Here is a 25,798-nt window from a genome sequence, read left to right as displayed (position 1 = left end):
AAAGTAAAGATTATCTTATCTTTAAATGTGATTTATCTTTGAAGACATACAGATAACAACTCTAATTGCAACAATGCTCTAATTTTTAGAATAAACAAAAAAATGAATCAAGTATTGATTTGGTTAGGGGGATAATTTTTCCAGCAAAATTGTATGATAGCAAATTTTGACACTCTTCACTTCATGCTGACTTTTAGAGCAGAATCATACAAAGGTCATTTTGAAAAAAGATGTGAAGTCTTCATCAGTTTTCCTGAGAGCTTCTCTTAATCCTTTGATATTCAAATAATTCTCCTTTTGAAGAATTTATCCTCTTATCATCCTTGTTGTTTTTCTCATCTTTAATTGTTAACTGGTCTAACACTGCCAGATACTCATTTGCTTATGGAACAGTTCTCCAAAATCACTTTCAATGACTTCATAAAATTCTGCATCTTTTGCAAGATTAGCAATCTTACATGGCCACTGAAATGCATTTTATTTACATTGTATTGTTAGATGTTTATAACATCTACCATCAGTAAAATGACTGACTGGGTGGGGATAGATGCTGGTATTAAGTCAGGAGGACTATTTAAGTAGAGACTAATTTAGTAAGTGGTCAGTTTATTAATGGAAATTTTCTGTTATGACCAATTTTTGCTTTCCTACACAACTTAGCAACTAGTGATTCAGATAATGATAATGAATAGCCGGATAACAAGAAATTACTATGCAGCACTAAAAAGGAATGAGTTGTGTGTTGACATGGAAAAATGTTTCACAATGCATGGTTAAAATTTTTTTTTTTTCAACGTTTTTTATTTATTTTTGGGACAGAGAGAGACAGAGCATGAACGGGGGAGGGGCAGAGAGAGAGGGAGACACAGAATCAGAAACAGGCTCCAGGCTCCGAGCCATCAGCCCAGAGCCTGACGCGGGGCTCGAACTCACAGACCGCGAGATCGTGACCTGGCTGAAGTCGGACGCTTAACCGACTGCGCCACCCAGGCGCCCCTCACAATGCATGGTTAAATGAAAAGAGCAAGTTCCAAGGATACGAATAGCATAACAATGTTTCCATGAAATAGTAATAGTAAAGGTTAGCGTATGCATCAAAAATATAAATAAATAAAACAACTTAGAAAAGTATACTGTATTAGCAGTCATTTCCAAGAGGTGTGGGGCAGGGAGGAAAGCTCATCTTGGTGGCCTTATTTTTAATGAGTAATTTATTACACTTTTAAATCTGTTAAAAGCCAATTAAAAATATTTTTAACTAATACAGCTTAGAAATGTCCAGAGGTTAAAAAAGAAAAAACGAAAAAGAAAAGAAAGATGGGCTGCCACTACATTAATGTCCAAAGAGTATAGTCTTAGAAAGAGCTTTTACGGACCCATTTTGAAGGGGCATAATGGGATCTTCAATATAAACCTGTTTTGTTATAAACACCCCAGAACTCATTCTCACAATAGTCAAGCCACAAACATTTACTGAGAATCTGTTATTTTCATGATACTGCGTTGCACTTAACCGCTCAGAGGAATACAAAGATCTATAAGATTACCAGAGCCTGTCCTCAAAAAGCTAACAGCTTTTTGGTAAGAGGCTCCTGACTGAACAAAGTAGGCAACAGCACCTGATCACCAGGACCCAAGGTCTCAGCAAGATGGTACACCTGTGCCAAGGTGGAGACAGTGATTAGTTGAGTTTTCAGAGCCTTTGCTGCTGCCTAAAATTCTGGGCGCCCAAGCATTGGGTGAGTGTCAGAACTGAGCATAGATATTCATCTTCAGAGAAGAATGCAGTTTCTTCATTCTCCATGGGAAGAGAAATTCATAGATTTGTTAAAGACCAGTTAGAGCTCCATTCAGATCTTGTGAAGGCTTCAGGGGGCTTTTGATGGGGATACTGAAATGAGGTGGTAAACAGGGGCAGGGGATTTATTTTTTTACTCTTCTGCCCTATTTTATGAATGAGAAACCTGAGGCTGACTCAAGGTTACACTGCTGCTAAGGACAGAATCAGGATTTGAGCCTAGCACTTGTGACTCTAGAGCCTGCTGTCTTAATTTTTATAATCCATTCCTTTCTCATTGCAGGTTATAGTCTAACTGTCACCTGCTACTTGTGGAAGGAAGAGATGTTTGGCATGGCACTGATCAATGTGTATATTTACTGGGAAGTTTACCCCAGGAGAAAAGAGAAAACCAGCTGTGTGAATGGAATTTGGAGAAAGGTAAAACCTCCTTGTAAACAACAACAAGATCCATGAAATCTCTATAGTCTTCCTGGATCAGAAGTTGGCAAGATTTCTGTAGACTTGGTCTTCCTTTTCACTCCTGGAAATAATCCATTTAGGGCAGAGTTGAAGCACATAAACAGAGCAATACTTTCTCTTCTGCCTCTCTTCTGCTTAAGCAGTAGACAATCCGCAGTTCTTTGGATTCTCAACTTAGTTGCAACAAAATTCACTTTGAAAAATATGCTGTTGAGACACTTCAATTACAGACTCACTTTGTATGGCATATTCAATATATAGGATAAAAGTGCTTTATATGTGCTATATAACATATAGCGATAATGTAGTGTGCTGTAGTATTTACCACTTAATTGTACCAACTTGTTCTTTACAGCTCTTCAAAATACAGGGAAAGTATGACCTTATTAGAGTGAGAGTTAAAAACTTTAAAAAACCATATATTTTAAAAAAAAATCCTTTGTGGGACGCCTGGGTGTCTCTGTCAGTTAAGTGTCTGACTCTTGATTTCAACTCAGGTCATGATCTCATGGTTTGTGAGATGGACCCCAGCATCAGGCACTCTGATGACAGAGTGGGGACTGCTTTGGATTGTCTCCCTCACTCTCTCTCTGCCTCTCTCTCTCTCTCTCTCTCTCAAAAATAAATAAGTAAATAAATAAATAAACTTTAAAAAAATTTTAAAAATCATTTGATCTTTTAGGAAAAGTTTATTATATGTATTACCTTGCAAAATAGTATCATAGAAGAATTGGATATAGAAAAAAAAGGTTTTAGTTCACTACTGTGATCATTATAAAATAGAAGACAAATTATATAGGTCGCTTCCCTTGTTGCAGAGTGAAAACAAACTAGTATGTGAAATGCAAAAATACCCCCTTCTAATGGAAAATGTCTGGGAGTCACTGCCTTGAAAAATTTCTAAAAAGTACTCAACATCCTAAACAATAGGAAAATAACTTGTGTATAATGAGCTACACATTCTCTTCTTCTTTGCCCTCTTTATCTCTGAGAATGTGAGGAGTTGGCATTGAACATAGCAATGACTTATGGACAACCTCAAAGGTCTATGAAAAAAAAAAAACAATCTGCAGTTTTGCTGAGGCAAGCATCAGAATCCCAAACATTATTGTCTGAGAACAAATCACTTGATTAGTGAGTGGGCTCAGCCATCCACCTGGTATTCACATCTTAAGCAAGATCTTATGGTTCTCTATAATCGCCACATCTGCAATAAATCCTGAGAAGAGATAATAACTTTGTTTCTTTGTAAAAATGTCCCTGAAAAGAAAGTCAACTGCCAGTGCAGTGCTAAAAAATGATGGCATTTATTAATTTTCATTATCATATTTTTTATATTTAAAAATATATTTATATTTAGATTATATTTATATTGTAATTAGATGCATGACATTGGAGGCCTCTTGATATACTTATAAATTTGAAGTCTCCCTGCGTATACAGGCATTTCTCTGCAGACTGGCACATGACTTCTGTAAATAGAGATGGGAAGACACCTTCTGGTTTCACCTGTTGGTTAGAAAAAAAAAGAAAATATTGTATTACTGTGATCTTTTGGGGGATAAGCTCCTTGAGAACCTAAATGTACTATGTAACTGCCAGGGTCTGAGATTGCTGTTTGTCAACAAAAGCTCTCTTAGGTCCATGAAGTAGTTGCTTTCCTCTAAATTTTGCTTTTAAAAAACCCTCTGTAATTGACCTTGTTCACCATTCTGCAGCTGAGAAAGGGCTCATTGTTTTTAACTGAGAGTTCCACATAGCAATCACAATAATCCTAGAATTTTATAAACCACAGAAATTAAGATGGCTCTCCAAGCAGATATCACCAGGCTGTTGATAGGTGAAGAGCTTATATTTTATGCCATCCTTGATATATATACCTAGGCCCCTCTTCCCCAGAATGTTATTAGGTATGTTAGGTTCTAACTGGAGACTGAAGTTGAATCACTTATTATTCTGCACATGCCCCTTACTGGTAGTCGGTGAAACTCAGATGAGAATACCCTGTCCAGGATTTGATTATGATGATACATGGCAAGATGTCAAGCATCTTCAGAGGTCTTAGATTTCTGGCCTAATGCCATTTGAGAGATGACCTCTGATTTTCATTTGGCCTTCATGAGGATGTTGCAAAACATTATTCTCATAACTGGTTTTAGCTGTAATTCCTTTTTTTTTTTTTAAGTTTTTATTTAACTGTAATTCCTAATGGTTGTTGTGGAAAGGTGGTAGCATCATATAGTTGGACTTGTAGATTCTGAAGAATCTTTGTTGTCTCGGAAGAACTCAAGGAAATGTAATTTCCAAACCTGGAAAAGATTCATATCTTTGAATCACTTGTTTAGTCTTATTGCCTTGAGTTAGATAAAGTGAGTTACTCTTTATGAAGCCTGAACAATGCCAGAAACACATCATTAAAATGTTAATTTAATTTGGCATGTTGAGGTAAGAATCCAGACAGTTTGGTTCACCTAAAAGTGAGTGGGATTAATGATACTGTTTTTGATCTAGAATAATTCTGGTCACATGAATGAGAGTTCCAAGGCAAGGAGATGGAGGTTAGTTATGAAGATGCACTCACCACCTTTGCAGTAGGTTCAGGACTAAAGTATAAAGTTTGCTTTCTTCAGAGTTGTTGATTGCATACTTTTGGAAAACATTAAATTCACTTTTAAGAGGAAGGCAAACGTTAAAATTTATTTGGCTAATAAGTTTAATTTTGTGATCATGGGTTTTTCTTTTGTTCTTCACTTCCCTGCCAATTCCTTTGAACTAAAATGGAAGATCCCTTTTTCATATGCTACCACCTTGTTTTGCAAATCACCAGCAGGCCCATAGTAGAAGTTAAAACTTTGCAGGCCCAGATATCACAAGAGTATTCTTTTTCTATTTGCCAAGATAAAATCCCAACTTATGGCTTAGGACCATACTGTAAAATGTAAATAGCATTTTAATGAGCCCTATAGAGGAAGACTGGGCTGGGCCAGTTGCCCGCCACTGAAAGGCTGGATTTAAGGGTACCTTGGGTCATAATGAAACTAGTTTGGTGGTCTTAGCCTCCCTAGTAGACATTTTCCCACATTAGAAACCCAGCACAGGAGATCATGCAATTCCTTACAAAGGACAATTGTAGTTCTGCCCAAAACCAGAACTGGAGTGTGGATGGGATAACTAGAGGAGAAGCTAGATCAGTTAAGCTTTTAATTCTAAATTAAAATACTGCCTAAATTTAGGAGGAAAATGGAAAGGGGAAAATAACTGCATTGTGTATTTTTATTTCTGTCCACATTCTGTAATCTCAGACACTATCTAAGGACATCTCTTTTTTTCCATTTCCTTCACTATCCATGTTTTTGACTCTGTGAGAATATATTTTTCAAAAACATTGACTAAAACCATTGTGTTAAACTCTCAATCCTAATAACTCCAGCTCCTGGGGCTACAGGACTGAACATCTCAACTAGATTCCATATGAACTATACTGGTATTTTTCCAACCTCTCCCTGATTCCAAATTCATCTTCTCTAACTAGCTATATCTTACCTGTCCCTTAATCCAAGCACTGTCCCAGTTCCTACAGGGAACCCTCTGTAATGACAAGTGCACACCTTCATCTCACCTTTTTAGTACTTGTCTATATGGAATAGTTAATGCCTAATCATATGCATTTGATAATCAAGTTGACTGAAAACATAAGTGAACATTTAAAAGGTAGATTTAAAAAAAAAAAAACTCCAAAAATAAGATGCTACATTCCTGACTTTACTTCAACAAAGAGGATTCTTTACTCCTTTTACCTCTTTGGAAAAAGACTGGGGCTCTAAATCCCTTAATAATTCTACTTGATTTAAATCTGACTTTAATCCTGCATGATAAATTAAGATTCTGTATCTTTTCACCCTTGCTTTTTGGAGTAATTTGTCTAACCCAGCACCTGCATAAATAGATCAGATTCTCTAAGCAATCCAAAGGCATTCCATTTAGGCAAGGTAGAGCAAATGGTGCTATCTGCCACCCCACCAGAGGACATCCTGACCTGGATAGTGTGTGGGTCCTTGAGGAGTGGTTGTATTTAGAGACCCACTGACTGAAGGAAAGACATCTGACTTCTCTGATTGCATGTAGAGTTCCCTGGACAGCCACTACAGGTCTCCACTTACAGTACTTCCAATCCCCACCCCCCAGCCCCAACTTAAAAAAAAAAAAAAAAAAAATTGTCCCTGAGAGGCTGCCGGTAGCCATCCAGAAGGAGAAATCTGGCATTTTCCCAGCACAGTGCTGCCCTGTAGCAGGATAATGTGCCTTTCCTGGAGTTGGGCAGACTTTGCCCTAAGGTTACATTTCCACACAAAGAAGTCTTTAAGGGTGCTGTTGCAGGCCTCTACACTGGAGGTTTACGTCTGTCAATCTCAGAAAAAAGGAGGCCGTAATAAAACTGCAGGAGCCAGCAGTGGGGAATTACAACTCCAGGATCAGCGGAGGTCTGCCTCACAGCCTTGCTCTATGCTGAGAGTTGGCCTCTCTGAGGACAGAGAACAATAAAGCAGAAGGAATTTAAGTCAATTGGCTGCTGGATTGCATTAGCAGGACTAGAGAAGGGGGCACTTGCTGAGGGTGGTGCACTGACTCTTGGCTGCTGCCATTGTGCCAACCCAGCTGGGGTATCCAGAGTCTGAGAAAATGAGAAAAGTTCACCCAAGTCAAACAAGCCACAAGAAGGATTGCAGACCCCCAAGTTGGAGGCTGTGTGTGTGTAGCAGCCAGTGCCACTCCATGTGTAATTCAGTTGATCTATAGTAAGAACAGATACAAATTAAGATCTCAGTGAATGACCATGATAGACAGAAAAACAGGAAATGCATCAGAAAGTGGACCTGAATACTTTGTAAAGAGAGAGAGAAGGAAAACAAAGGTGGCGGCATTTGGGACTTAGGCAAAGAGAGGGGTGAGGAAGCCACCAAGTGGATCTGATTGGTTTGGAGGATGGAGGAGCAAGTGGGTAATGGAGCTTAGAATAGAGAGGGCATCACTGCCACCTGTCCGACAGCTCCACAGCCCTGATTTTGGCAGTGTGGCCCTGATGCCTGCATGGAAGGCTTGTTAGACTTAGCTTGAGAGCTTCCTAAAATATCCACGGGCCTGATGCAATATTACTTTGTGATGGCATTGCATTGCGATGTGGTGACAGGATAACCTGATGGTGAGGAAGGAGGGTCTTTTATGTCTTCATAGGATTGTGTCTGAGAGAGGCCAGGTGATCGGAGCATTCCCAAAGGAAGATGGGTCAGCTGGAACAGTGGTTAAGCTTTCTGATGTGGAAGAACAGAGTTCCCATCCACCCACTCCCACTGCAGAGCCTGGATACCTGGGGAGGGCTCAGTCAGGGGCTGAAGTCTCGGGAGGACAGCCCCAAGGGGCCCCTCAGCAGTCCACAGGGCATTCTAAAAAGCAGAGCAAGCAGGGAAAGGGCTGTGCTAACCAATCTTCATGAAGCAAGCAGCAGAAAGAAGGTAGCTTTCCCCAGAGTAAGTCCTCTGGGCAAAGGCACAGCATTTGGGTTGGAGAAGGGGAGAGGAGGCAGGCCAAATCTGGAGAAAGACACCAAGCTAGTAGCACCAGCCAGGTTTGGCCTAGGTCCCCAAATAAAAACAATTTGCCTAGCTCTAGGCAAGCCCTTGTTCTGCATAATGACTTGAATTCTGAAATGTGAATTAAACCCTGCAAAGGAATGCAACTCTTTCTCCCTCCCGCAGGCCATTCTACTATTCTTAGGGGGTGCGAGGTGGGTTTCAGGAAGGTTTAAAATTTTTACCCCTTTATCAAAACATGGCAAGTGTCAGCCCCATCTCCCGCCATCCCTGCCCCCACTGCTCAAAGTGTTCAAAACTACAAGCTGCAACATCTTTTCAGCAAGTAATCAGCACAAGTTGAAAGGCACATGCTGTCGCATTTCTGATCAGATTGTATGTTAAGCAGGAAAATATACCCCCTCAACAACTTCCCCCCACCCTTTTTTGGCTAAATGCATGTCTGTTTAAAGAGCCACCAGGCAGTGCCTCTCACTTTGTCTTGGCAGGGCACAACCATCAGACGAAGTGGGAGGAAGAAACATTAACTTCAACAGCTGTTTCTTGACCCCGGCTGTCAGTCTTCCCAAGAATAAATTTTGGAGAGTCCTATTTGAAACAAAGAGGGAGTTTTTGAGGAGAGAAAAGTTGGTTGGTTCCAGGGAGGCCGCCCAAAGAAGCAGGGAACAAGATGTTTGCAGTTACTACGCAGCCTGCAAGCCTCTGCCGGGTGCAGGGATGGAGCAAAGTAACTTGAAAGCTCCCCTCTCGGCGCCCTGTGCCTGCAGCTTCCCCCCCTAACGCGCGCCCAGATCCAGCGCCGGTGGTAAGAGCCGTAGCTCGACTACAGTAATTCCCCAGCTCGGGCGGCTTGAAACTGCTCGGGCTGAATAGCATTTGCTGTTCCGTCCTGCGGCCGCCTCCCGCCGCCGCTGCCGTGCTCCCTGCAAAGCAGCTCTCATTATCCCGGAAGTTGTGCTGACACAGTCTCGCTGCCACCAGAAGTTTGTCAACATCAAACTTCTCCTGTGTGGGGTACGTTCACCTTCCACGAGTATTTAATCGAGCCAACAGGCAAACAAACAAACCCAAATAAACCTGCCCGTGATGTCATGGTCTTTTTTTTTTTTCCCCCTTCCTGGAAGGCTGGGGCTGTTAGAAATTTGCTGGTGGGTGCTAAGAGCGCTTGCGGATTTCTGGGGGAGATAAGGGGCGGCCCCCAGGGTGGGGAGTGGGGAAGGGGCTGCGGAGGGGCTTGCGGGACGGTTGGAGCTGAGCGCTGTGTAGGTCGGTGGAGGGCTGGGGCTGGGGCTGGGGCTGGGGCTGGAGAACTGGTCCTGCAGTCTCTCGACTGCCGTTGTTTTGGAGATTACTCCGACTGGGGCCAAGGTTGTTGCATTGCGTCCCCAGACCCGGCAACAAAGGTTACCTGGAATCTCTGGACAAGTAAAGACGCTGGGGGAGGGGAGCTTTCTACACTCTCACTGCTCTTTCTACACTCCTGTAGGACATTTTTGTAGACACCTCTTGGGATCTTTCAGAATAAAGGGCATTAGGGTCATAAAATGTATTTTGAGGCTTCAACTGCTACATAAAAGAAATCCTTGAGATTTGAGGGCAGGGGTGTACTACCTTTTCTGTCTTTAATAGGTCTCTTCTGATATCTTGATTAAACCATTCGGTCTAAACTAACTCCTTTCCCTAAGCCAGGTCTCCAGGTTTAGTTCAAGTTGCTGCTACCCAGTTTGGGTGTTTGTGGTTTCCAGTTGCTCCCCGCTGAGGTGTTCCTGGCGCGTGTGTCCCCCACCCCTCCAGCCCAGCTTTGGGGAGGAGGGGAAGAAGGGGATGCTGATTAACCCTTTCCATTCCATACTTTTATCTGGACTGATCAATCCTTCACAGACTGCTGGAGAGGACAAGGCCTGACTTGCAGAGTTGTGACCCTACGCATTCACGAAGCAGTGCCACTTGAGGACCACAGGTTTTCGAGGAGGAGCTGGAACCTCAGGCAGTGATAGTAACTTTGTATCTGGTTTGAAAGATCACATAAGGGGCATTCAGTGCTGAGAGATCAGAAAGAGAATTGCTGTATTCCCGACCTAACCTAAAGTCTGCAATGGGTGGCTGAGAGGGTTCGGTATACCCAAAGTAGGCAACCCCAACCTTCCTCCCTTGAATTGGAAATCTGTCCATTTATGGGTGCAGGACAATTCTTTTCTACTCTTCAAAAATAAGTCAAAGTGAATGCCTCTGAAGAGATTATTACCCATTATCCCACTAGGATATTGTGGGGGAGTGGGGAGGCAAGTTAGATCCATTTAGGAAGCTAAACACTTGATTTACTCTTCTTGTTCGTTGGCTGTTATTAACCATGTTTTTAGAAAAATTATATCTACAGTCATGTATCTATGATAATAAGAAGGAAGGCAGTTTTTCTTTTTTTTCAAAATGTCCTTAACAGGGGGAAAAAAAAAAAAAAAAAAGTGTACCCTTCCCAAGGGACCAGCTTACCTTAAACACAAAACAAAAACAGAAGGCCAAAAACAAAATCTAAAGAAAATGCAATTCAGGTGTTTCTCAGGGACTGGAAGATACTTTTGACAAACACAAATCAAACTGATTCAAATACACTTATGAAGCAGGCAGTTCTTAAAAATAAAATAAAATAAAATGTAATAAAAACCCACACAAAGAAATGTGTTTTCTTGAAAGTTCATTCCCTACAGTGAATTTTCCTGTTGGCCATGCCTCAAAATTTCCCCTGCATTATTTAGACTTCTTTTCTTCCAGTGGCATTTTAATTTTAATTTATTCATTTTTTTGTAATCCACAAAGTGCTCCTCAACATTGTTATACCTCTGTGTGGACATGAATCAACAAGGACACGTGGAGGATTCCATTTCCAACTCCACATGCATGAATTATTTGCCCTGGTTGTTAATCTGTCATAGTGTAAAAAACCTGATTTACAAAGGCTAGAGGACTTTTGCAGAACAAGGTAGTATATGGTTTCTATGGTTGGACTTCTTTACAAATAAAAACTATTTTCCATTTCTGTTCATAATTTCCTGGTTGCACAAAGATAATTTTCAGAGTTTTCAGATTCTAGTTCCCCAATGGGAGCCGTAAGCATGAGGAAACAATTTCTTTTTACAGTGATGTGAGCGCTATGCTCATCTGGATTTAGTTACTTCATAAGGTAAATATCACTAAATGTGCACTGGGATCTTTGGGGATCTAAGGTGCTGGACGGGTGAAAATACTCTACTGTGAAATGCTAAAGAATGTCAAACAACTGATTTTGAATTGGTTTGCAGAGCTAATTGGGTCAACTATGGTATTCTTTAAAGAGGGAATTAATTTGAATAATTTTAAAAAGTATTTCCAGTTTACTTTTGGTTACATTTAGGTTATTTTGTTCACTATGATTTTTAGAATTTACCCCAGGAATTCATTTAAAACATATCCTTCTGAAAAGTATATTCCCTTAAATATATAATATATGCCAATGAAAACATACGTTTCAAATTTCATGCTAATTACATTTTTAAATAATGATGTTCTTGAAATTATTTTTATTTAAAGGCAAACTATCTGCATAGATAATGGCCAAAGCTAACCAAATTGCTTTAAAAATTAATGAATATTAATGAAGTTCATGAATAGCACAATACTGCCCCTGCCTGCCTTAGGAAAAACAAATGTATTGACTCCATTTTCCTAAAATAACAGCCCTTAGTTTCTGATGGTTAAAATAGTTTTGTTGCTAAAAAGCTTGTACATAATGCAATTTTTGCAATTAATAAGACTTGGCCTTGTTTACTAGACTTAGATCTCTTCCCCAAAACTAAACATATTTTATCTTTTTACATGTCTGAATGCTATTTCTTTTTATTAATTTGCCATCTCATGATATTTTGTTATCATTTTTCTAAGTTCCCCTCCTCTGTCATTTTAGTAGTTCACATGAATGACTCAGGATATTCAGGCCTTCATATATATTTGGTATATAGAAAATGGCATCATTAGTCAGCACTTCCATTCATCTAAATTTGTCCAAGCATATTGAAAGCTGCTCACAGCATTTTGCAATGAAAGTGACAAATGGGTGTCAGTCCAGTGGCCCTACCCATTTCAACCTTATTTTGTATGATGTGTAAATGTTTGCGTACATTTCTTCCATAAGATAGGCTATTTTTTGATCTGGACATGTGCCTACTAAGGCAAGTGCCCAGGCAGATTACTGATTGGCATTAGACTAAAATTACAAAATTTAACAAATGAATGACAAAAAGAAAAGAAATAGTATATAAAAATTAAATAATGATGGCATCCATTCAGTAAGATAAATAATTTTTGATGCTCTAAATTTCTAAGATTCAACAGTTTTACTTCAAATGAATTTGTAATGCAAAAGGTAGAATCATTTCAAGCAAGCCAGCAAATTTGGGTCAAAATGAAAGCAGTTCTGAGAGAGAGAGAGAGAGAGAGAGAGAGAGAGAGAGAGAGAGAGATGTTCCTGCTTCCCCATAGGGCTGGTTGGAATTTTCTACTAAAAAAAAAAAAAAAAAAAAAAAATATATATATATATATATATATGCATATATGTGTGTGTATGTATATATATATATATATATACACACACATATATATGTACACACATACATATATATACACATACATATATATACACACACATATATATGAACACACATATACATGTATAAATATACATATATGCATGTTTACATGCACACACACACACTATACTCAAGTGTCCTACTTCTCTTTTCCTTCGTTGTTTTTAATAGCCAGTCCAATCTCTAGTGTTATATGGTAAGTGAATGTGCTTATAAGAACTTAATGCCAGTTTTAATCTAAGATTACTTTGAGTACACTTGAAATCTTTTGCTGTTTTATAACCTGTAACATGTTTTTACATGTTTAGGAGTGTTGTTGTTACTGTTGTAAAAATTCTGTGTTGATATTATGAAGTTATGTGTTTAGCCAAAAAGTTATGCTAAATTAGACAGTAAAGACTCTAAAATTCTAATGGTTTAGTAAACCCCTGATAATAATTGTAGTTTTATGGATAAAAATATTTTTAATATTTTAATACTGCATGTAAGTATAATTTTTTTCTAAAGTTATTATGGAATTTCTTTGTCCATAAGGAATATTAAAGAAAAATTTATCATTTGAAGTTATTTTACCTGGAAATGCTTTGGAGTGAAGCTAATCTTTACACCTAAGACTACAGATTGCAATTTCACTTGCCATTATCCATGGCAGGATGTTTAGTTTTACTCCTGTGAGCCAAAGAATTTTTAGTGACTTTTTAAAAGTGGAATGTAGAAAGTAGGTCCAGCTATTGTGAATGTGGGAATTTGATAAATAGTGCTTGAAATGACCATTTACTCTATGACTTGTTATATAATGGGTAGATATGAAAAAGAAGCGATCAACTAAACTGTGAGCTTAAAGTTTAGAATATCTTTCGATTGTGGGTATAGTCAGGGTCATCATGACAATCACATTTAGCATTCAATATGAATTTTGGTCCACCGGTGCTTTTCTTTCCAAATTTTCTCTATATAAAGGTACAAATGAGATTTTTCCAACTGCCTTTTCTGCAAACTCAACTTGCTTTCTAAAAATCAAGATAGTCATCTTTTTCTGTTTACACGTGGAAACAAAGAATCTTGAATTAGAAAAAAAAAATTGGCTCTCTTCCTTACGATTCTGGAAACCAAGGGTTATTTTTTTTATATATAGATTTATATCAAAGGGCTGCCTTTTGTAGGAGGAAAGAAGAAGCCTTGGTTTTGTTAATAAACAAGACTAACTCAGCTAAACTACTATTGGGAATTAGATATGGAAAGGTTCAAGCTGTTCTGACTTAAATTTTCAGATATGTAACATATGTGATGACCACCCACCTAGTGGTTAAATAATATGTTTACTTTCCTACAATTTCCTGAACCCATTTGACTTTGGAGATTTAAATATGGCATAAATCTCTGTGCTCAGGAACCTGGTGTGGAAACTCTGAAGGCACAAGAGCCTCCAGCCTTGACTCCAGTTCATGTCAGTCTTTGTTCCAAGTCCATGTTTTGTTCTCCATCCCACACACTTGACTCTTCTCTCCCTCTAGGCCATCCCCTCCCAGTGTGCACCCACTGGGCCTGTCTGGGGCACCCAGAAGGCAGCTGTTGAATGGCTGTATAACATCCTAGGGGTATAGCTTGACAGGTTTAACCTCACATACAAGGCTAAAATTAGCCAGGGTCCACTCCCCCTCCCTTCTTCTAAAAGGCTATGTTTAGCCCAAGGATCTGAAGGATGAAGAAGTTCTACAAGAGACCTGTAAGCTGAGGCTGCGTTCAGGTTCTGGTTCCTGAAGAATCCACAGTCCAGGGCCCAAAGGCCCTTTAAAATGTTTTGTGATCCCTGGGGTCTGTGGAGGAATCCCCAAATGCCTTTAAAAATCCAGCACCCTCCCTTCTCATTTAGCCAGTGCTTGCAACCACACTGGGCCCATTCCCTTAACAAGGGCATGAAGTAGCTTTTGGGTAGGCTTGGAAAAATGACAAGAATGGATGTTTCTCATCCCACTGTTCCAAGGAGAAGATTGGAGGACAGGCGACTGAAGGGACAGATAACCGGTGCAGACACTTGACAACTCCTGGGCAGAGGGCCAAGCGCTGGGCCAAGCACTGGGCGAGGCTCCAGAGGCCGGGCCCATGCCCAGGGCACTCAGTGGTTTAAAGCTGGCACAAAAAGAACACTCCTGCCGGCAGGAAACTGAGTTGAACAGATTGGGAAAGAGCAAAAACAGGCTGCCCAGGAGGCTGTCTCCCAGGCCTACAGTTTCTAGTTGTCAGTGGCAACCCAGGATAGAGCAGATTCTGGCTTTCCTCCTGCCTGGGGGGCTGGTGGAGGTGGGACTGAGTCCAGGGAGTATGCAGTGCACAAGGACCCAGCTCAGGAAGGCACAGAGGCGAGGTCTGGCATATCCCCGCTGGAGAGAAACCCTTCATCAACTTAAATTCCCAGGCCAGCTTTGTCTTGGCTGTGAGAGTGAGTCCTAACACTTTATAATTTCTGTAAAATATTAGAACTTCCTTGCCCCGGGATTTATTTCAAGAAGTTTCTTTGAAAGGGTAAGGTGAAGAGCAAAATTTTCTTAGCCTCTTATTTCATTCCTTCTATTTAGTGCTTACCGTGTTTATAAGAAAAATAAACATTGAGGACTGTGATCAATTCCCATCCTGTTACGATAGTAGACTCATATTTTGATGTGTTAAACCACGACAGCTATTTCTTAAGGGCTGAAAGTTGGTAAATTAGTGCCACTTCCATACTCCTAGAGGAAAGCAAAATAGTTCTGAGCTTTATTAAAGAATTCTGGACGCTGGGGAGTCCAGGCATTGTGTTGGGGCCAAAAGAACAAGAAAGAGAATGAAGCCTTGGATTTGCAGAAATCCAAATGGGCTTCAGGTTAATAACAGGGGATTTCAGCTAGTGGCTTATATAATTAACAGAAAGAAAAACACAAAAATACAAAAGCATATTTTTTTTCTCTCCTTAAGTAAGACATGACAGTGAAATGCACTAGTCACTTCAGACCTCCTGAACCAGCATCTTTAGGTGGGGAGGGGAGAGTGTGTTTGGGAATCTGAAGCTTCAGCAAGTTTCACTAGTGATTTTTATACATGCTGAATTTTGAGAGCTACAGTCATATAGCTTAAGAATAATGTCATCCTTCCATTATCCTCAGTCATGAAGGTAAATGAAGACGTTAACTTTTCTAAGTGCTTAGGTAAGTATCCCCATTTTACAGATGAGGAAACTTGGCCATAGAGAGGTCAAGCAACTTTCCCAAGGTCAAGATGAGTGGCAGGGCCAGGTTTAAAACACAAACTTGTGGCATTAGAGTCCCTCCTCCTAATCATTCTGCTCTGAGCAAGCTATATAATCTTTATAAATTTTAGTTTTCTTGTGTCTATCATGGGGACAAAACCTACCTCAAGAAGGTATGTGTGTTACATATTAACATAAATAAAGCTCCTGACACATTAATAGTCACTCAATAAATTATCGCTTTTACTATTACCAAGTAATGGAGTAAATCTAATAATGGATAATCCACACAGAGATAACCAGTAATTGACTGGACTTTCTGAATCAGCTTCATGATTACATTTAATTTCACCTGCATACCTACTGCATCCTTATTTTGTACAAGAAAGTGATTTCCTAGTCTGTCCAGTGCTCTGATTTGGGACTACAGTAAATGGGAGGTGAACAAACCACAGAGAGGCTAGAAATCTATTGCTGGCTTTTCTAATGCCAATCTGGATAGAATCTAAAAATATTTTCTAAACACCCAGGATAACTGGCTGAATTTTTCTTGACTAATGTATACAACATCTAAGGAAAATTTCTTAAAGCAGCTATGATGCCACATGGCATTTCCAGAGCTTTGAAGTCCATTTTAAGAAATTGATTTGGTTACATCATTGCTTTATTAAGGCCATAAAGTCTGTCTACCTCGCCTGGTTCATCTCCCTAGACAGACTTTCCAACACATCCAGTACGCCTTCCCACATGTTCTTTGTGATGGAATATACCTTCTCTCTCTTCCTGGAATGCTCCAATGCATTTTTCAAGGCCACATCTCAAATGTTGCTGTCTGCATGAAGTCCCCCCATCCCACTTCCCCAGAGATAATCATTCTCCTGGGTGCTTACACAACACAGAGTTAAACCTCCATTATAGCACCATCGTAAGATATTATATTGAAATGATTTGTCTTGTGACCACTTCCAGGCCAAGGACCACGATTTATGCATCTTTGTGTATGTCAGAAACTGGCACATTTGGTGGCACATTTTAGGTGCTGTATAAATGCTTGTTAAATGAATGGAAAGTTGTAAGTGGAGCAGGTTGGGGTTTTTTTGGTGTGTTTTGTTTTGTGTTTTGTTTTTTGTTTTGTTAAAGGGAATTTGCTTGTACAAAGTCATCTGACTGGTTTTCAGTGTGCTAACCTAGGAGTTCTTGGTTATTCACTGTGATGGAAGAAATAAACTCAAAGAAATGAACCTTCCTTCACGAATGTACATACTGTCTCTTCTCATCTATAGTGGTGGAAGTCAGACTTTGGAGAGGTTGAAGAGAACAAACACCTGCAGAAACAATGGCCGCAATTGCATTGCTAGGAGCCTGACTTTGGAGAGGTTGAAGAGAACAAACACCAGCAGAAACAATGGCCGCAATTGCATTGCTAGGAGTAGGAACCCAGAGTAGATGGCCTTGAATTACCATCCTAGCTGAGTTTGAAGTCAAAGATGGCCTTGGAACACTTTAAGACTAATAATGTCTATCCAGTTTTCAGTTGTCCTCTATTCTAAGCTATATCATGTTACCCCCTCCTTTACTTCCAAACTTTGTATAAAAATTCTACTCTTCAGAGGAGTCTTGGGCTAGTGGTGAATGGAAAATTAAGGGAAAGAGTATAGTGAAGTAAGACATTTTCTTCATTTTTAAATGGCGTCCTATAATTCCATGTGGTCACCAGTGGGAGAATGAATGGAAATACCACTTTTCCTTTCCAGCATTATCTAACACAACATATCCTCTGTTTCTCTCTGCTCCAATCACACAGGGCTTATTCTTCATCTCCTCCTTATTACAGAAATTACGCTGTTTTCTTTGTGTAAAGGAGCTCTTCCATTCCCTTTCATCAAATTCTTTCTCATCTTCAACTCGAGTTTCATTTACATTGGGAAACTTTCCCCAACCTCCCTGACTAGGTCAATCTCCTAGGCTATCGATAGCCTCCCCTTAAGAGCACATATCATAGTTATAATTTTACATTTATATGTAAGATTATCTCAGTAATGTCTGCCTCCCCTGTGGTCAGAAACTTTATGAGAGCTGTTTTGCAGCATCATATTCCTAGTGCCAGATGCAAAGTGGGTTTCAACAAATAATTGTTCAATAAAATCAGGCAGAAAGCAAGTTTTGGTGTGGACTGAATCAGAAGCAGATATGAGAATAAACTATTTTTCTTCAAAGGCATTAGAGGTAGGTGATCCTTGAAATGGAAGGCAGCAGATAACTTGGGTTCCATATCCATTCATTGAGTCCATCCTGTGTGCCAGACACTGTGCTAAGTCTTAAGAATACATGATGAATAAGACACTGACTGTTGCTCTTATGAATTCTTTAAAGCTTCTCTTAACTATGTATAAGCTGATGACAATGATGATAATGTAAAAGGGATAGTAAATGTTCACAGTAGATTTAGCATCTATGGCAAATCAGATACAATAAAATGTAGGTATATTTATCAGTTCACTTGACTTTCACACAACTTATGAGGTAAGAATTTTATCACCTCTGGTTTATGGTTGAAAAATGGGAGTTTCAGAAAATTTAAATTTCTTTTCTTTTTCTTCTCTCTCTTTGTTTTTTTTTTTTTTTTTTTTTTTTTTGAGTCCTCTGTTTCTTTCTTGAATCTGGCTAAAGGTTTATCCATTTTGTTGATCTTTTCAAAGAACCAGCTCCTGGTTTCATTGATCTTTTCTAGTGTGAGTGTGTGTGTGTGTGTGTGTGTGTGTGTGTGTGTGTGTGTGTGTGTGTTTGGTCTCTATTTCACATTTATTTTGACTCTAATCTTTATTATTTCCTTCTTTCTACTAGCTTTGGGATTTTTTTCCCCTTCTTTTTCTAGCTCCTTTAGGTGTAAGGTTAGGTTGTTATATTTGAGATTTGTTTTGTTTCTTGAGCTAGGCCTGTATTGCTATAAACTTGACTCTTAGAACTGCTTTTGCCGCAACCTAAAGATTTTGGACCATTGTGTTTTTGTTTTCATTTGTCCTCATATATTTTTTTGGTTTCCTCCTTGATTTCTTGGTTTACTCACTCATTTTTTAGTAGCATATTGTTTACCCTTTATGTATTTGTGTTCTTTGCAGAATTTTTCTTGTAGTTGATTTTCAGTTTCATACTATTGTCAGAAAAGATACCTGATATGATTTCAGTCTTCTTGAATGTTTTGAGACTTTTTTGTGGCCTAACATGTGAACTTTACTGGAGAATATTCCATCTGTACTTGAAAAGAATGTGGATTCCTCTGTTTAGGGATGGAATTTCTGTATATATCAGTTAGATCTTTCTGGTCTGTTGTATCATTCAAAGCCACTGTTTCCTTATTGATTTTCTGTCTGGGTATTCTATCCATTAATGTAAGTGGGGTGTTTAAGTCCCCTACTCTTATTATATTACTGTAAATTTCTCCCTTTATGTCTGTTAATAATTGCTTTATGCAGTTACATGCTCCTGTGTTATGTGCATAGATGTTTACAATTGTTATATCCTCTTGTTGGATTGTTCCTTTATCATTATGTGATGCTCTTTTTTATCTCTTGCAACACTCTTATTTAAAGTCTATTTTGTCTGATATAAGTATTGCTACCTTGGCTTTTTTTCCACTTCTATTTGCATGGTGTATGTTTTTCCATCTCTTCACTTTCAGTCTACATGTACCGTTGGGTCTGAAGTGAGTCTGTTGTTGGCAGCATACAGATGGATCTTGTTTTTTTATCCATTCATTCATCCTATACCTTAATTGGAGCATTTGGTCCTTTTACATTTAAAGTAATTATTGATAGATATGTATTTATTGCCACTTTATTTCTTGTTTTCAGTTGTTTTTGTAGTTCTTCTTTGTTCCTTTCTTCTTCTATTTCTCTCTTTTTATTTGGTGGCTTTCTTTAGTATTATGTTTGTATTCCTTTCTCTTTACTTTTTGTGTAGAAAAGTTAAATTTCTTGTTCAAGCTTACTCATTTAAAGCCAGGACTCAATCAGACATAGGTATAGATGATTTTTAAGCCTCTCCTTTTGTAGATTAGAGATATAAATGAAAGGCAGAAATGAATCTGAAATCCCCCTAAAATCTCAAACTCTAATGTCTGCTCTCTGACCACAATTTCTTGTTCTTCCAAGTCTGTCTTTCTCTCACTCCCAATCCCAATCAGCCTCACAGAGACTGTCAACTTCTTACTCTCTTTATCCACTGGCCTCCTTCCAGCCCCACTTCTGTCCTTAGCTTTCACAAAGGATTGATTCCCTCAGAGCCTTCTACTTTCACTGCATCCATCAGTGAAATCTCAGTGTTATGATCAGCCTCCTCTACTCACATACAACCTGATTCCTACATCACTCTCAGAGAGTTGTTATAAAGATTTAATAAGTCAGTACATGCACTTTCTGAGAAATGCCTCACACATACATAGTATTATTGTTTTTGTTTATCCCTGAGAGCTAAGCACTATTGGAGAAAATCTTGTCTGTACTGACTTAATCAACTTCAGGTGGATCCTCAATGTTTCTTGCCTGTCAGTCTTATTACTTGGCAAAGTTAAGCCCACATCTATTTTTTTAGGACTATTCCAAATCTCTATTCTTTAGAAGTGTTCTGCTCAACTCCTAATACCCTTATCATTGGCAAATGACCTTGATAGTGGACATCTTTTGTTGCTTGCTCACTGTCCAAGCCCCTTTTACTCTGCTAATTACCACTCCCCATCCCCCCCATTCACCATTCTCATGTCTGGTTTATGTGGATGGCCATATCCTCTTAGCCATGGTGATTGTTTCAAGGGTAGGCATTTTACCCAATATAAGCCAATTAAAATTTTCCTAAGACCTCAGAAGCATGAATGTAAAAGAGACATTTTCTTTTCTTGATGTTATTGCTGCTAAGTAGTGCTAAGTAGACATAGCCTGCCTGGAAATGAAATATAATCAACAGAGGACAAGGGAGCCAAGAAAAAGACAGATCTTGATTCTACTACTTGAGTATCTAGTTCTAACTACACGTGATGATCGTATACTCCTTTTAAGTTATGTGAACTAATGTATGTCCTTCTTTTCTTAAATTCTTTGAGATTGGTTTGTATCATTTGCAGTTGAAAAGGTCCTGACTACGATACTTCCTAATCACTGATAAAATGAAGGACAGTGAACTTCTTTCCTTGATATTTTCTTCATCAGTACATTTCTCAATATTATGTCATTTCTTCTTGGCCCAGAAAATGAATGCCACCCCCTGGTTCAAGGCTCACTCCCTACCCTTTTGCCCCCCTCCTGTATCCCCAACTGCTCTCTTCCTTCTGTTCTTTACTCTTAGCCTAAAATGCACTAATTTCCAACTCTTCTCTAACATGTTCCATCTTTATGTTTCCTTTTTCACCAAAACTTTTCAAAGGGTTAGTTTACATCACTTTCTCTACTTCCACTTCCATTCCCTTCTCTGCATACTGTTTTCATATTCCAGTCACTTTAGGTCACTAGTGGTTTCATATTGGCAAGTCCATTAACATCTTTGGACCTCTCTTTTACATTTGACAATGTCTCTCACTTTACTTCTCAAAGCCGTCTCTCTGGCCTAGGTTCTGAGATGAGACACTGCTCTCTCCTAGTCCCCCTAAAACCTTCCTAGCCACTCCTTTTCTATTCTCTTATAAGTTATTCTTCGGTCCACTGCTTTTTTCATGCTACATACTCTCTTGGGTAATCTAACTGCTTCATGATTTTCATTTTTACCATATACTGATGACACTGAAATGAATTTCAAATATTTGCTATATATTTATATCTTGATGTTCTAAGGGCATCTCAAATTCAACTTAACAAAAACAGAACCCATTATCTTACTCCTAAGTCTGCTTTCCCTGCTATATTCTCTATCTCAGTTCATAGTGCCATGATTTTCCAGAGATGCAAGCCTAAAGTCTTGAGTACCATTTTTGTCTTCTGACCTTCACCTCCCAACACTTTGTTGGTCTTCCAAAATATTTACCGAATTGATTTGCTCCTTGTAGTAGACACTGATGGCCACCTGTCCAACAAATGTTCTCCCCGTCTTCTTCCTTAGTAACAGAATTCCAATTTTGCTCAGGTATCCACATGATTCTGTAAAGATATATGCTTGAAGGAAAGCTGGCATCCATCTTTGTTCCAGTTCCAAAGGATGAGTCTTGATTTGTCTGTTCTACGCTAACCATTATAATTCTTGTCAAAGAATAACTCAAAAATATTTGGGTACTAGATGATGCTTTCTATAGTTATTTGTACAGTTTAGGGGGAGAAATACTTGTTACATGCTAAATGTAGACCTATTTGGGTATGGTGGGATTTTTTTAAAAGGGAAGAAAAGGCCATATTCATTGCCTCTGATTAGTTGTGACTGAGGAATGTTGGTGATCTGCAATTCCAGAAGTTGGATTTTCTTATCTACATCATTTCTGAAATGCATGGTTACTAAATTTGAACTCCTATAACTGGAGAGAGACTCTCTTAAGGAAATATACACAACTAGATCTGTCATTTATTTAGCATGTTATCAAGTATTATAAAGTGCTTCATCATAGCCTTGTTAATAGATGCTTGCCCAGGGCAAGTAATAATTTACTGGACAAGGTATAAAGGTTCTAATTTTATTCATTTCCTACTATATATTTTGTATAAAGGAAAACAGCTTACAGAGCCTTCAATTCCCCCCCCCAACTTTTTTATTTTGAAAATTTTCAAGTACAGTGAAAACTCACCATACCCTTCACCTAAGATCACCAATCATTAACATTCTGCCACATATACTCTCTATCTTTCCCCAACATGAACACACGCACACACACAGACACACACACTTTTTTATAGCTGAACAGTTTGAAAGTAAGTTGCAGACATCATCCCTTCATCCCTTCATCCTTCCACATGTATCTCCTAAGAATAGAGACATTCTCCTACACAGCCACAATATCATTGTCATATTCAAGGAATTTAGCATTGATACAATAAAAGTATCTAATATAAAGTCTATATTCAAATTTCCCTAATTGTCCTAAGTCTAATTTAGCTTTTTTTTTTTTCTCACTGGGATCTTATCAAGAATCGTGCATTGTACTTAGTTATGTCTCTCTAGTCTTCTTTTCTCTAAAACAGTCCCTTTGCTTTTTAAAAACTTTCATGACATTGGTATTTCTGAAGAATCCAGACCCATCATTTTGTAAAATGTCCCACAGTATATATCTGATAGTTGCCTTATGGTTGGATTCAGGTTAAACATTTTTGGCAAGAATACTACATGAGATATTTTCCTAGTACAGAACATGAAAAACTTGTTCCATTAATGGTGATGCTAAATTTGATCAATTCTCTCCCTCTTCCTCTCTCTCTTTCTGTCTCTATCTACCTCCCTTTTAGTGCACTTCTCAAATGAATCATTTATTATGGGAATTTCAGAGAGATGAGACCAATATCTCCATTCATTGAGCATTTAGTAAAGTGAAATGGACAATAGGGTATTTATTTTTAAAAATACTTTTAAAATAAAATGGTCAGGTTTCAATTATCTGGATATTTTCATTAAAACATTTATAACATCTTGGGAAACAAAATTATCTGCATAGTTGTCTCAGATCTTCAATTCTCTTTGTTCAAAGAGATCTGGCCAGCTAATGGCATCTATTATCTTCAATTCACAAATCAGCACAAAATTTAAATGGCTTAAAAGCAACATGATATAGTGGGAAAAAAGAGATTAATCCAGAGTCTAGAGTCATCAAACCTGTCTAATGACCTTAAGCAAATCATGTGTTCTTCCTGGACCTCAGTATTCTCTTCTGTGTAATGGAGAAACAGGACTTTAGGATCTCTCAGCTTCTATCAATTTAAAGGTTTATTTATATCTCTAGTTAACTGCCATATATGCTGAATAATTTGACTCATAAATGCTTATCTTTGAGCAAGATCAGTTTAACTTATTATTTTATTTATTTATTTATTTATTTATTTATTTATTTATTTATTTATTTATTTTGCTGGTGGAAATAATGGAATATTAGGGCTAAGAAAGAGCTATGGGAATTATCCTTTCAACCTCCCACATGATGTGAAAAACACATCCTATTGGTGGCCATCTGGACGTGCTTGAACACTTTGGGTGATGTGGTAGTAACTATTGAGGCAATGTTTCCATGTATGGACTCTGAGGTTATGCCTCAACCATTTTAGATCCTTCCTGATGATCTATGACACCCCCAGACTCACTATCTTAGTCTGTTGAGGCTGCTACATCAAAATACCATAGGCTGGGTGGCTTATAAACAATAGACATTTATTCCTCACACTTTGGGAGGCTGGGAAGTCCAAGATCAGGCACCAAGATCAGGGTGGTTGTGGCCTGATATGAGCTCTCTTTCCTGTTTATAGCTTGAGCCGGCACTGTATCCTTACATGGGGGAAGGAAGGGTCTCTTTTATGAGGGCATTAATCGCATTCAATACATAAAGCTCCACCATCATGACCTAATCACCCCAAAAGCCCACCTCTTAATACCACCACATTGGGCATTCGGATTTCAACATATGCATTTGGAGGGAGAGGAGGGATACAAATATTCAGTCTCTAGCATTCACCTTCTCTTGACCTCAGATGTCTCTTCCTTCTCTCCCTTTCAACAATGCACCTGTGAATCTATACCTGGAACTCATAGCTCAGCTCTTCTCTGCCTTTGAGAACCAGACATTTGGTTTTCTCTCCTTTGACCATTCCTTCTACCCTCCTCCTTGCTCTTGAATAACACTAGGATGTAAAATCCCTTGATACTTTCCTTCCTCTCTATCTAGCCTACCAATTCCTTATGACTATATTTATCTTCTACCCAGCCTGGGCAATCACTTCAGCATTGCCCTTACAACTTCCTCGACACCCACAGCATTTCTAATTTTACCAGGTGTACTTGAACATTTATTTATATGTGAAATACTGCACAACATAGTTGCATAATATAGAACAGCTGTGCAGAGAAACAAAAAATCAACTTGTGAAGAAAGCTATAAGGTGAGTGTAGACTTTTTGAATAAAAATATGTGATTACCTTGGTGACCAATCAAGCAAATACCACTGACCAAATTATATGCTGTTCATATAGAATAATAATGGCAACTTTTCCAAGTGAAAATGAGATACTTGCCAACTTGCTAATGTGAAATTGAAAATATTACATGTGTAATCTTAAAGGCCGTAAGACATTAAGGGCTGTAGACATGTGAGGTAACAAATATTTTCTCTGATGTGTAGTGATGTGCTATGGTTTAAGCTGGAGATGGAACATAATGATTGTAGATCAAGAAATGTGACCCTAAGGGTTTGGATGACTTTTTGTTGTATTTTTCAAGAGTAAATAAGTACACCATATTTCAGAACAACATGCTTTTAATGCTAATGTAAATCATGGGTGCCTTTCTTCCTGTATTACTTCCAATAGATTTCTTTGCAAGTTTTTAATGTGAATAGTTATATTTAGTAATCAGAAAAAAATACTGGCTCTGGAAGGACTCTTAGAGATCATTCATTCTGTGAGAGAATTGAGGCCCAAAGGAGCAAAAAAAATTTTTCAAACTCCTATAGCTCTGGTGATTGAGCCAGATATAGGGTCTGGCTTTAAAGTCTAGCTACTTTCCCAGTGATTTTCCAACTGTCTATCTGGGAGCTTTAGGGGTCTCTGGAGGTGTGTTAAAACTACTGGGGGGAGAGAGTTGATTGTTCCTTATCTTCTTCAATTAGAACGATACTACTTTTGAACATCTTAAATATTGCAGTTCTACTTAAAAATTTAAACTAAGGAAAAGGATCCCAGTGTTAAAACATACATACTTAAAAAATTGATAACCATGACTTATCCATCCAATGGTGGTTGAATTGTTTTTCTCTGTAGCACTACTCAATACTAGTATGAAGTTATAAATTATGTGCATTTCATATATTTTTATTTAAATTAGTTCTTTAAGGAAACACATCATACATGTTGCTCCAGATAAAGATGGAGATATAGATAAACTGAATCAAATCCTTTTTTTTTTTTTCTGTCTTCACCATCAGCAGCCTTCTCATTGACT

At 38.5% G+C, this 25,798-nt stretch overlaps 1 protein-coding gene across 1 annotated transcript in view; it reads left to right on the top strand.

Moving 5' to 3' along the window:
* The window catches only part of ATG10 (autophagy related 10), a 450,172-nt gene that overhangs the window by 82,551 nt on the left and 341,823 nt on the right, over positions 1-25,798 (top strand). The window contains exon 3 of the mRNA XM_019462861.2: positions 2,082-2,218. The gene's annotated coding sequence lies outside the window, so the exon portion shown is untranslated. The remainder of the gene's footprint in view (positions 1-2,081; positions 2,219-25,798) is intronic.

This window comes from Panthera pardus, unplaced genomic scaffold (genome assembly GCF_024362965.1).
Source record: "Panthera pardus isolate Hobbes unplaced genomic scaffold, ASM2436296v1 HiC_scaffold_2, whole genome shotgun sequence".
In the NCBI taxonomy this organism is placed as follows: Eukaryota; Metazoa; Chordata; class Mammalia; order Carnivora; family Felidae; genus Panthera; species Panthera pardus.
Note: the sequence above shows the minus strand (reverse complement) of the source record. Positions and strands in the feature narration are given on the sequence as shown.